Below are 10163 nucleotides of genomic sequence, written 5' to 3'. Positions count from 1 at the left end.
CAAATCCCAAACAGTGAACGTCTTCGTCACATGGTTCAATGAAGATATGCCACATGGTTCAACGAAGATATGCCACAATGGTTCATCAGTATGAAACTAATTTATCAATCAGATGTGGCTAATCGGTTATTGTTGGCTACATTTCAACAATTTATGAGAGAAGACATGCACATGGTCCTGTAGATAATGAAGATGATAACGGGGAACTCGTGACATGTCATGTCCAGACTTGAACCAACGAGCAGCACGCCCTTTCTCCAACCGATTTTCCACACATAGAATTGATCATAGACCAGAGATCTATAAATAGCGGCACTTGTTGGCGCCATAATCTATCCGGCACCAAGATTGATCCGACCATGCCTATACTGAGAATGAGAGCCTCGGGGGTGGCGGCCATCCTGGCTGTGGTCCTGGCGGCGGCGCTCGCCACGGCGGCCCGCGCCCAGCAGTGTGGCTCGCAGGCCGGCGGCGCGACGTGCCCGAACTGCCTCTGCTGCAGCCGCTTCGGTTACTGTGGCAGCACCTCCCACTACTGCGGCGCCGGCTGCCAGAGCCAGTGCAGCGGCTTGCGGCCCCACCCCCTCCCGGACCCAGCCCCGGCGGGGGCGTGTCGTCCATCATCTCCAGGGACATCTTCGAGCAGTTCCTGCTCCACAGCAGCCAATGCTTCAGATGCCGGCGGGTTCTACAACGTACGACGCTTCCTGGCCGCCGCCGCCGCGTTCCCGGCCTTCGGCACCACCGGGAAGCACCGAGACGCGGAAGCAGGAGGTGGCAGCCTTCTTCGGGCAGACCTCCCACGAGACCACCGGCGGGTGGCCACCGCGCCCGACGGCCCCTACTCCTGGGCTACTGCTTCAAGCCGGGAGCTGGGTTCACCGCCCGACTACTGCCAGCCATCGTCAGAGTGGCCCTTGCGCGCAAGGAAGGCAGTACTACGGCCGCGGCCCCATCATGCTCTCCTGGAACTACAACTACGGCCCCTGCGGGCCGCGCCATCGGCCGAGGACCTGCTCAACAACCCAGACCTTGTGGCCACCGATGCCACGGTGTCGTTCAAGACGGCGTGTGGTTTCTGGATGACGCCACAAGGCAAACAAGCCGTCCTCACCACGTCCGTGATCAACCGGCCAGTGGACACCGACGGCCGCAGACAATGCGGCGGGAAGGGTGCCCGGGTACGGCGTCATCACCAACATCATCACAGGGGCTCGAGTGCGGCAGGGGGGCAGGACAGCCGTGTTGCCGACCGGATCAGGTTCTACCAGCGCTACTGCAACATCCTTGGCGTCGGCTACGGGAGCAACCTCGACTGCTACAAACCAGAGGCCCTTCGTCGAGGGGCTTTTGATCCAGCAAGTGACGCAGTAACAACATACTACGATCTAAATCTAGCGTCAGTCCTCGATGCATGCCTGTGTGCAATGTGATACTGATAAATAATCTCGAGGAGTAGTCTATAAGTAAATAAATGGATGAATAAAGTTGCCGTTGTGTGTGAGCATCGCTCCACCCGATCACAGGTTCTTTATTGAAAACATGTCTTCCATGTATGCATAACTCTAGCCAAGTAGGTCTATACCTGGTCACAAAGCAAACAGCGAAAATTTCAGAGAATTAAACAAAAAAATTGTGCAAGTAATATGAAAATTAGAGAAAAAAACTTGTACCTGACAGCAGTAACAGTACAAGTTGTAACCCTTTAATCCTTACTCAGGTGTGAAGTTTGATAGAAATTAGCACAAGAGGGGGAGCTTCACAGGAAATCGAGGACATGGTGCAGCTCAAAACATTAAAGCACAGTTAAGGCCAACCAAACGCATAGCAAGCCATAAGGAAATCTGCAGGACTTGGCAAAATAATAAGAAGTTCCAATGGAAATATTAACATAACAATCCGATCAACCAACATCATTTAACATAACAATCCGATCAACGCGCATTATTAAGTACAATTGGCAAATTCTCAACAACCAGTTACTGGGAGTCACTCACAACATCTATCATACATAACAAACTCAAGTTCAGCAGCAATTTATCGGCAAGCGCAGCAAACCCAAGGCCCGTTCTGGCAACGCGGAAGGAAACAAGAACAGCAGCTAGTGGCCAGCAGCAATTTTCTCTGAGTTGTGGCTTCAGGGAGCAATCTCCTTGTCCTTGTCACTAGTTTGCGGCTCGGTGGATATCGGCGAGTAGCCCGGTGCGGTGGGGGAGTAGCTTGCAGTGGGGCTGCATGCTCAAAAGTGATATCATCAGAAGAGCTAACCAATGGTGTGCTTCCATCAAGGGCAGATCGACGAGATAGATAAGCCTGATTACGCACTTAATTTAATTACCTGTAGTTTGGAGAAGTTGGGGTGTAATCTGGGCTAGGTCCTCCAGATCCTGAGGTAGTGATCGGGCTGCAGCATGCACGCAGTGAGTTAGGCAACCCATTGTATTTGTCACAGCAACAGGTGTTCTTTAAGTTGAAACAAGGAGGATGATCAACTGAAATTCGGCTCACCTTGTGGGGCTGTATGACGGGCTTGGTTGCGCATACGACGGTGAGGTGGGCGAGTAGGACGGTGAGGTCGGGCTGCAGAAACAGATATGTGAGCACAAATAAGCACAAGTATTTTGCTTCGAGCATCAACCGATAATAAGGCCAGGGCTATCCACTTTACGGAAAAGAAAACTAAAAATGTATGAATAGAATACCACCAGAAAGTCTATGAACAGAAGTTACAGAATTACCTGTAGTTTGGAGAAGTCTGACTGTACGGGCTCATCATCCTTGGCTGCTTGGAGAATAGATATTTGAAGGACTGTACTTGGCCGAAGAAGGGCTGTAGCTCGGTGAAGTAGGGCTGTAGCTCGGTGACGTTGGGCAGTAACCAGGCGATGACGGACTGTATGCAGGTGATGTTGGGCTGTACGAGGGCGATGTCGGTTTGTATGAAGGCGACGTCGGGCTATAAGTTGGCGATGTAGGGCTGTATGAAGGAGATGTGGGGCTGTATGATGGCGACGTCGGGCTGTATGAAGGTGATGTCGGGCTGTATGAAGGAGATGTCGGGCTATAAGATGGCGACGTTGGGTTATAAGATGGCGACGACGGACTGTATGCAGGAGAGGTCGGGCTGTATGCAGGAGATGTCGGGCAGTATGCCGGAGAGGTTGGACTGTAGCTTGGCGAAGTGGGGCAGTATGCCGGAGAGGTTGGACTGTAGCTAGGAGATGTGGGGGCTGTAGCTCGGAGATGTCGGAGAGTATGACGGACTGGTTGGAGAGTATGATGGACTGCTCGGACTGTAGGAAGGAGAGCCAGGCGTATATGATGGTGATGCAGGGCTATAGCTGGGCGATGCGGGGCTGTATGACGGAGAAGTGGGGCTGTAACTGTGTCCTGGCCCTGGCTGAACACCGGAGAAGATGGACTGTAACCCCCAGAGGACGGGCTGTAGTTCGACGGCATGGGCGAGAACGCCATGCCGCCAACATACGGCGAGAACTGAGCTTCTGTGAGGGGGAAGCCCGGAAATTCGGGGCTCAGCAATGGCGACATCATTCCATCATGGTACGGTGTCCCGGAGGGTGAACGCGCCGGTGTGACACCATAGTCCAGACTGTCAATATAGCTCGGGAGTTGGAGCTCAATGGCCTGCTTCAGCATCTGGTCATTCAGATACAATCCACACCCTCCTGTACCAATAGGAGCAAGCTGGCCAAGCATAATGTTCTCGGTGACACCTCTCAGGTAATCGGATTCCGCATATACAGCAGCATCAAGCAGGATATCCACCGTCTCTTCAAAAGAACATCTCATGAGGGGCCCTGTGTCGTTACGATTTATGCCGTGCCTGGTAATCGCCATCAGGTGACCTCTGTACGTCATCGTATCGCAGAGAATGGCCAGATGCCGTAGTTCACATAAGACCCATCAAAAGATATCACCACCCTCAACTCATCCAAGAGGGACCTGCGGACAGCCTCGATGCCAAGAACTTCAATCACTTCAATCAAATGATTACTTGTTGTCCTAGAAGGATCAACGTCCTCATGACACATGACGGCCAAGAGGTTTACACCTTCTGTATCAAGCATCCACTCCTCTTCTCCTTTGAAACCTTCCTTCTCATCAAATTTATTCACCTTCCCCTTTTTGATGAAGACCTTGTTAATATCTGGAATGCTCGAAGGGCCATCTCAGTCAACATGTTCCCCTCAATCTTCTTGAGGAAGACGTCGTCCTCGGCAGATTCACCCTGTGCCTCTCCTCCTTTCGGAGGAGCTTCGTCGTTTGCAATGCGGACACGAAGGATGAGCTTATCTGCGTTGTCATCGTTGAATATGCATGACAAGTCGTCATCAAACTCATGATTGATCTTCTCTGCAATATCAGCCATGCTCAACTTCTTATCAACCATCATCTCGCGGTTCAGTTCAATACGCAGCAGCCAAGGAGACATCTTATCTGGGTCGACATCCTCATCAGGCATCTCATAGTATGACCTGACAAAGTCCACATCCTCAGGAATGAGGGTTCCTAGAGGATCAGGATCATACCATATCTCAGTGGCATGGGTCACACTTCGTAGCGTGGTGTACTCCAAGGCACACTGGACATTCTTGGCCAATTCTTTCCTGCTGTTCACGAGGGGATTCTATGGTATGTCCCATTTCTCTTTGTAGGTAAAGATACCGTTGGCATATAATATCACCAGCATGTTTTCATAAACAAAATTAAAAATGTTGATTTTGGTCCAGATGGGTGTCTGCGCAATTTAGCCTTTCTGTTTCCTGCGTCCCTAGTTTAGGTGTGTGTTCAAGCAAAAAAGGTGGGTGTTGATGTTGTTATTGTGTCCTGGAGCCTCGAGTAAAGGGCAAGGACGCAATGCTTGTCTTTCTCATACTGCTCCAAAGAGTAACCGTGGCCTTCTCATGGAGAGTATGATGCCTTGTATAGGTAATTAGTATTATGTCCATGTTGTTGTTGGCTAAATGGTAATGGCACATCAGAATATACACACATGAGTGTATCATAACAATTGGCAGAGTCACCAGAATATATACACATTAAATCTATTGTTCTGTTTTCTCATTGTGCTGCATATGATTCTAACTCCACTATTTCTGTTTTTCTTTACCACCTTATCCAACATTGTAGATTCCTGTATTGATGCATGCCAACTATGAATATGATCTTGTATTAAGCTTTAGCTGGCTGTTAATTATGTTGTGCTAGCTGCTGACTAACCATGGCATGTGGCGGCTGGGTGTTTCTTTTAGGCGCAGGTGACTTGTACACGAAGTTGTACGACTAGCTAAATGGTCATGATTGGCGATGGAGAGCTTGCACCTTGAAGTTGGGATTTTCCAGTTATGTTAATTTCGTGATGGGGTAAGTGACGCTCCAGGACCATGGTTTGTGATGTGCTTGGTTTTAGTGGTCCTGATGTTAATTTGCTGCTACTCCAAATTTGCTTACATGCTTGATTAAATTTCATTGTTTGCCAATTAAGTTGCTTGCTTGATGCGCCAAGATTCAGTAGAATCTTGACTATCAATTGGTTTTGTTAGTTTCCTCCCAAGTTAAAGTGAAGTTGTTAGAAATAGGTGGCTGTTATCCAATTGGTTCAGTAGAATAAAAATTGATGGCTGACATGTGTTGTTTGCTATCTTTTATCTCACCTTATGTTGTTAAAGTTATCTTCTCTTGTCTAGGTTTTTGCTGTGGTAACTATTAATTTGGAAGATACAGTGATGGCCAATTATATGTATATATCCACACAACAAATATTCCATATTGTATTATGGTTATGCTACTAGTATCACCAGTAATTTCTAGCTCTAGCACCTTTGTCTTTCTTTACTGTCTTCATATGTACTGTTTGCTCAAAATTAAGTATAAGTTAGGCCACCATGTTAAGGATAACCTGAGAACAGTTGCTCTTGTATGTCTTTATTAAGGTTGGCTAGCCTTATAAATGTCGTTCTTCTTTCATCTATAGGACAATATCATGTATATGTTTTTGTGGTTTGAACTTTGTATATGTTCATTCAGTTTGAACACTGCATGACATGAAGTAGTTATTTTCTGTGTTTTTCTCAACTTGTTTTTGCTGTCACTTCATACATACTTAATTTGTACTTGAAGTTGTGGGTTAACGATGGTGCTTTTGTTCTACTTGAATGCACTGGTACCCCCATCATCGAGCGCATGGAAGCAACGGTGGCAAGATGGTCCGTGTGCGTCATCAAGCACACCATGGCGCTAATTCACCTCCTCACAGATGCCAACTCAATCCAGATCATCGCGATGCTATCATCCTTTGGTATCTCTCTTCGCTCCCTTTATTTCTCTCGTGAGTATGCGTGCTCTGACTAGTAATGTTAAATCTTGCCTGTTGAATGGTGGTTGCGGTAGTAGAATGGTATTGTTGTTTAGGCGCAATTTGTTGCAGTGAAGTTTTTTGCTCGACCCGCACATGTGCAATGCATATTCATATCGTGTCCCTGTTTTCTTGTATGAATGAGTATCTCATTTCATATTCATATCGTGTCTCTGTTTTCTTGTATGAATGAGTATCTCATTTTAGCTATCTAGAGAACAAAAAGTATGGTACTAGCTGAATTTGTGTCGTCAATCTAATATAAATAACTGTCATTTTTTGAATGGTCTCTTCTTGGTATATTGGTTCCAGTTTTTCTAATTCTATTCGGCTGATTTTTTTAACGCTAATTCTTCTCTGTTGATTCATCTAATAGGGTGACCGTGGAGGGCATATCACCGTTCTGTTAGCCCAGTCCTGACAGGAGCAGGTGCCTAGTTTACGATCGCTATCGAAGGAGCTCCATGCTGAAGAACATAGCTTGTAATCGTATCTTGTTATTACAATGTGGAGCTTGTAGTCGTGATTGCCTACTTTAAGAGATTGTAGCTAATTATTACACTTGTAGTGCTTCTGGTAGAGCTTGTATATGTTAGAGCTTATTACGTGTAGAGCTTGTAAAGTATATGTTAGAGCTTATTACCTGTTATTTGTACAATAGGAGCTCTGTACTGAATCTGGAGTATTACGTGTGTTTTTTGTTTGTGCCAATTTGAATACTGGTTATATTTTTCCTGTTAAATTGAAATATGAAGAATATGACCTTGCTAGCTGGGGCCCACTTACCAAAACCTGACAATTGGGACCCATTTGACTAGTGCAAAAAAAACTGAAGCTGTTGAGGCAAAAAGGCCATGGCCCAGAAATTAAAAAGGCCGAATAGTTGGGCCTGGCCCATATAGCTGACCGAAATTAATAAGAAAAAAATATATGTAAGGCTGAATTGTTGGGCTCAGCCCATGTAAAACACCAAATTGGACCGGGCCGATTCTAATTTACGACCTTTTCAATTGGTCGCAATTTTGCCACGTCGGATCCGACGTGGCCTTGGCAGACAGCCAGTGACCAAAACAAAATGTCGTTGGTTCAACGACCTTTTGTTTTGGCCGTAAACGTCTACGACCTTATCCCGAAGAAGGTCGTTAATTTTAGTTTACGATGGCCAACTTTTGACCATCTTTTTTTGGTCAAAAAAAGGTCACAGATGGAAAACAATGACCATTCAGTGACCAATAGTGATGGTCTCAAGTTGAAAGTATTTCTTGTAGTGCATTCATAATGGTTTTGTTCTTCTTTACAGGCTAATTACATGATAAATGCAATTGGAACGAAATGGTAGTAACACAGGAACTGACATAGAGCAGATGTTAGTTGATGAAACCACACACTCCAAGACCCTGCCATTATCACGTATTGAGGACATCACACGTAGTTTCTCCGAGGACCGGGAGATTGGAAGCAGTGGATTTGCAATGGTTTACAAGGTACTCCCTCCGTTCCAAAATAGATGACTCAACTTTGTACTTACAAAGTTGAGTCATCTATTTTGGAACGGAGGGAGTAGTATGCATAACGCAGGTGTTCTAGTATTAATCACGCTTGATTTGGAAACTCAAACATATGCTCATACATGTGAGTGATAGGGAATACTTGATGATAGCGCGGTCACCATGAAGAGGCTATCCAATGCTTTTATGGATGAAACACAATTTCATCGAGGGGTTGAATGCCTGATGCGGGTAAAGCATAAAAATGTGTAAGGTTTTTGGGATATTGTGCTGAAGACTACCAAAAACTGCTTTACTTTGAGTATAGACCTAAAGGGAGTCTCGATAAGTATATCATCGGTACGACCATGTATCGTATAAGCTTCTCTTTATTTTATATATTCATGTACTACAAATTGTAACATGCATCATTTGGTATTCAAAAGTTAATGCATCAAGTGTCTCATGTAATAAACCTAATTTCTCCTATCCCCTTTATAGATGCATATCCCGAGTGGGGAACATGTCATAAAACAATCTAAGGGATTTGTGAGGGTCTACAGTAGCTTCATGATAACCATATCATTCACTTGGACCCGAAACCCGCCAATATACTACTTGACGATAACATGCTGCCGATATCACCGATTTGAACTACCAAGATGTTTTGACGAAAATCAAAGTTGGGATATTACCAAAACTACAGTAGCAACAATGTAAGCTAACTCACTTATTGAAGCTCGGTAATTTGTCCTATGTTATTTATATTGCACTATCGTTGAACTCCCTCCGTTTTTGTTTACTCCTCATATTAGATTTGACTGAAGTCAAACTTTATAAAGATTGACCAAGTTTGTAGAAAACAATATGAACATTTACAGTAATAATTTTATATGATGTGAAAATATATTCAATGATGAATTCAATGGTATTGATTTGGTGGCGTATTTGTTAATATATTTTCTACAAACTTGTTAAAAGTATATAAAGTTTGACTTCAGATTAAGTTAATATGTGGAGTAAATAAAAATGAAGGGATTACATTAATTGACGGAACTTCATATTTTCATACAGTGGATATTTGGCACATGAACTTCGTGAACGGGATGTAATCACACGCAGTGCTGACTTTGTATAGTCTCGGTGTTATTATGATAGAAATACTGACTGGACAGAAGGGTTACTAATCTACTACGGATGTATGGAAAATATATTGCCACTGCTACAAACATAATAACTCAATATCATTTTTGGCTAAGAAGAATTGACTCCAAAATAATTGTCACGATTCGACTTCACATATTTCCATTACATTTTCGTTTGAGATTTGACATAATATCATTTATGGAGGAAGAACATCTAATAGTGGAAAGCACAAATTGGATGCAAAAGAATCAACACAACATATTACCTTTTATTTATTTTTGTTAATTTGATGCTTCATTTCTGAAAGTTCAATTTTACATGGTGATAGATCTGACTACTTGGGGCAGATTGTACTTTTCAGAAAGAAAAAAAGTGTTGTTAGTTTGATGGCTGAATATATATATTTTTTCGAAAAGGAGGATAACCTCCAGCCTCTGCATCAGTCGATGCATGCCATATTATTAAAAAGCGTAACAAAGTCTCACAATCCAAGTAAGCTAAAAAATTGCTGAATGTATATGGTTGGCATATACCATAAATATTTAAATTTCTTATATGAAAAGATGGAGTTGATACATTTGAATCATACCTCAAGACTACAAAATTTTGGGTACTTGAAAGTTGGAGTTGTGGGTTGGAGAGATCACAACGAGATACATTATGCGATCGAATATGAGAATGCTACGAGACAAATTTAGAGTCCAGAGACTTCAATCCTAAGAAGAGACCAGCTCGTGCATGTGATATTATTGACATGCTTCACAAATGTCTAGGTATATATCTTAAAAAATTAAGAGTTTCTTCCTTAAATTTTGAGATGCAATACATACCACATGCATCCTTGCACTAGAACCGTTTGAATTGCTACAGGTTGGGCTTTGGTACTTCAGGAACAGGGACAGGGGTTCCATGACGTTAGTTGCTTTACTCACATATCCCTATTTAGACACTAGGCCCTTTTCTAGATACTATATATATTCCATAATACTAGTAGTTTCAAGCGTGTGTCCTCCTCCATAGCCAAATCCAATACCAATAGCTTCTTCGATGACATTCACGACGATGGCCTTGGCCGCGCACCACGCCTCATTGAAGACGGCGGCATGGCAGTCGAGTAGACAAGTGAAGAAGTGTCGTCCGAGGCCGCCATCCTC

The 10163-nt window shown here is 44.2% G+C and overlaps 1 pseudogene; it reads left to right on the top strand.

The window, feature by feature from the left end:
• The first annotated feature begins 359 nt into the window (after window positions 1-359).
• Window positions 360-1374, top strand: LOC123056203 (chitinase 2-like; annotated as a pseudogene).
• The last annotated feature ends 8789 nt before the right edge of the window (window positions 1375-10163 follow it).

This window comes from Triticum aestivum, chromosome 2D (genome assembly GCF_018294505.1).
Source record: "Triticum aestivum cultivar Chinese Spring chromosome 2D, IWGSC CS RefSeq v2.1, whole genome shotgun sequence".
Taxonomy (NCBI): domain Eukaryota; kingdom Viridiplantae; phylum Streptophyta; class Magnoliopsida; order Poales; family Poaceae; genus Triticum; species Triticum aestivum.
The sequence above is the reverse complement of the archived record's forward strand: the minus strand, read 5'-3'. Positions and strand labels throughout refer to the sequence as shown.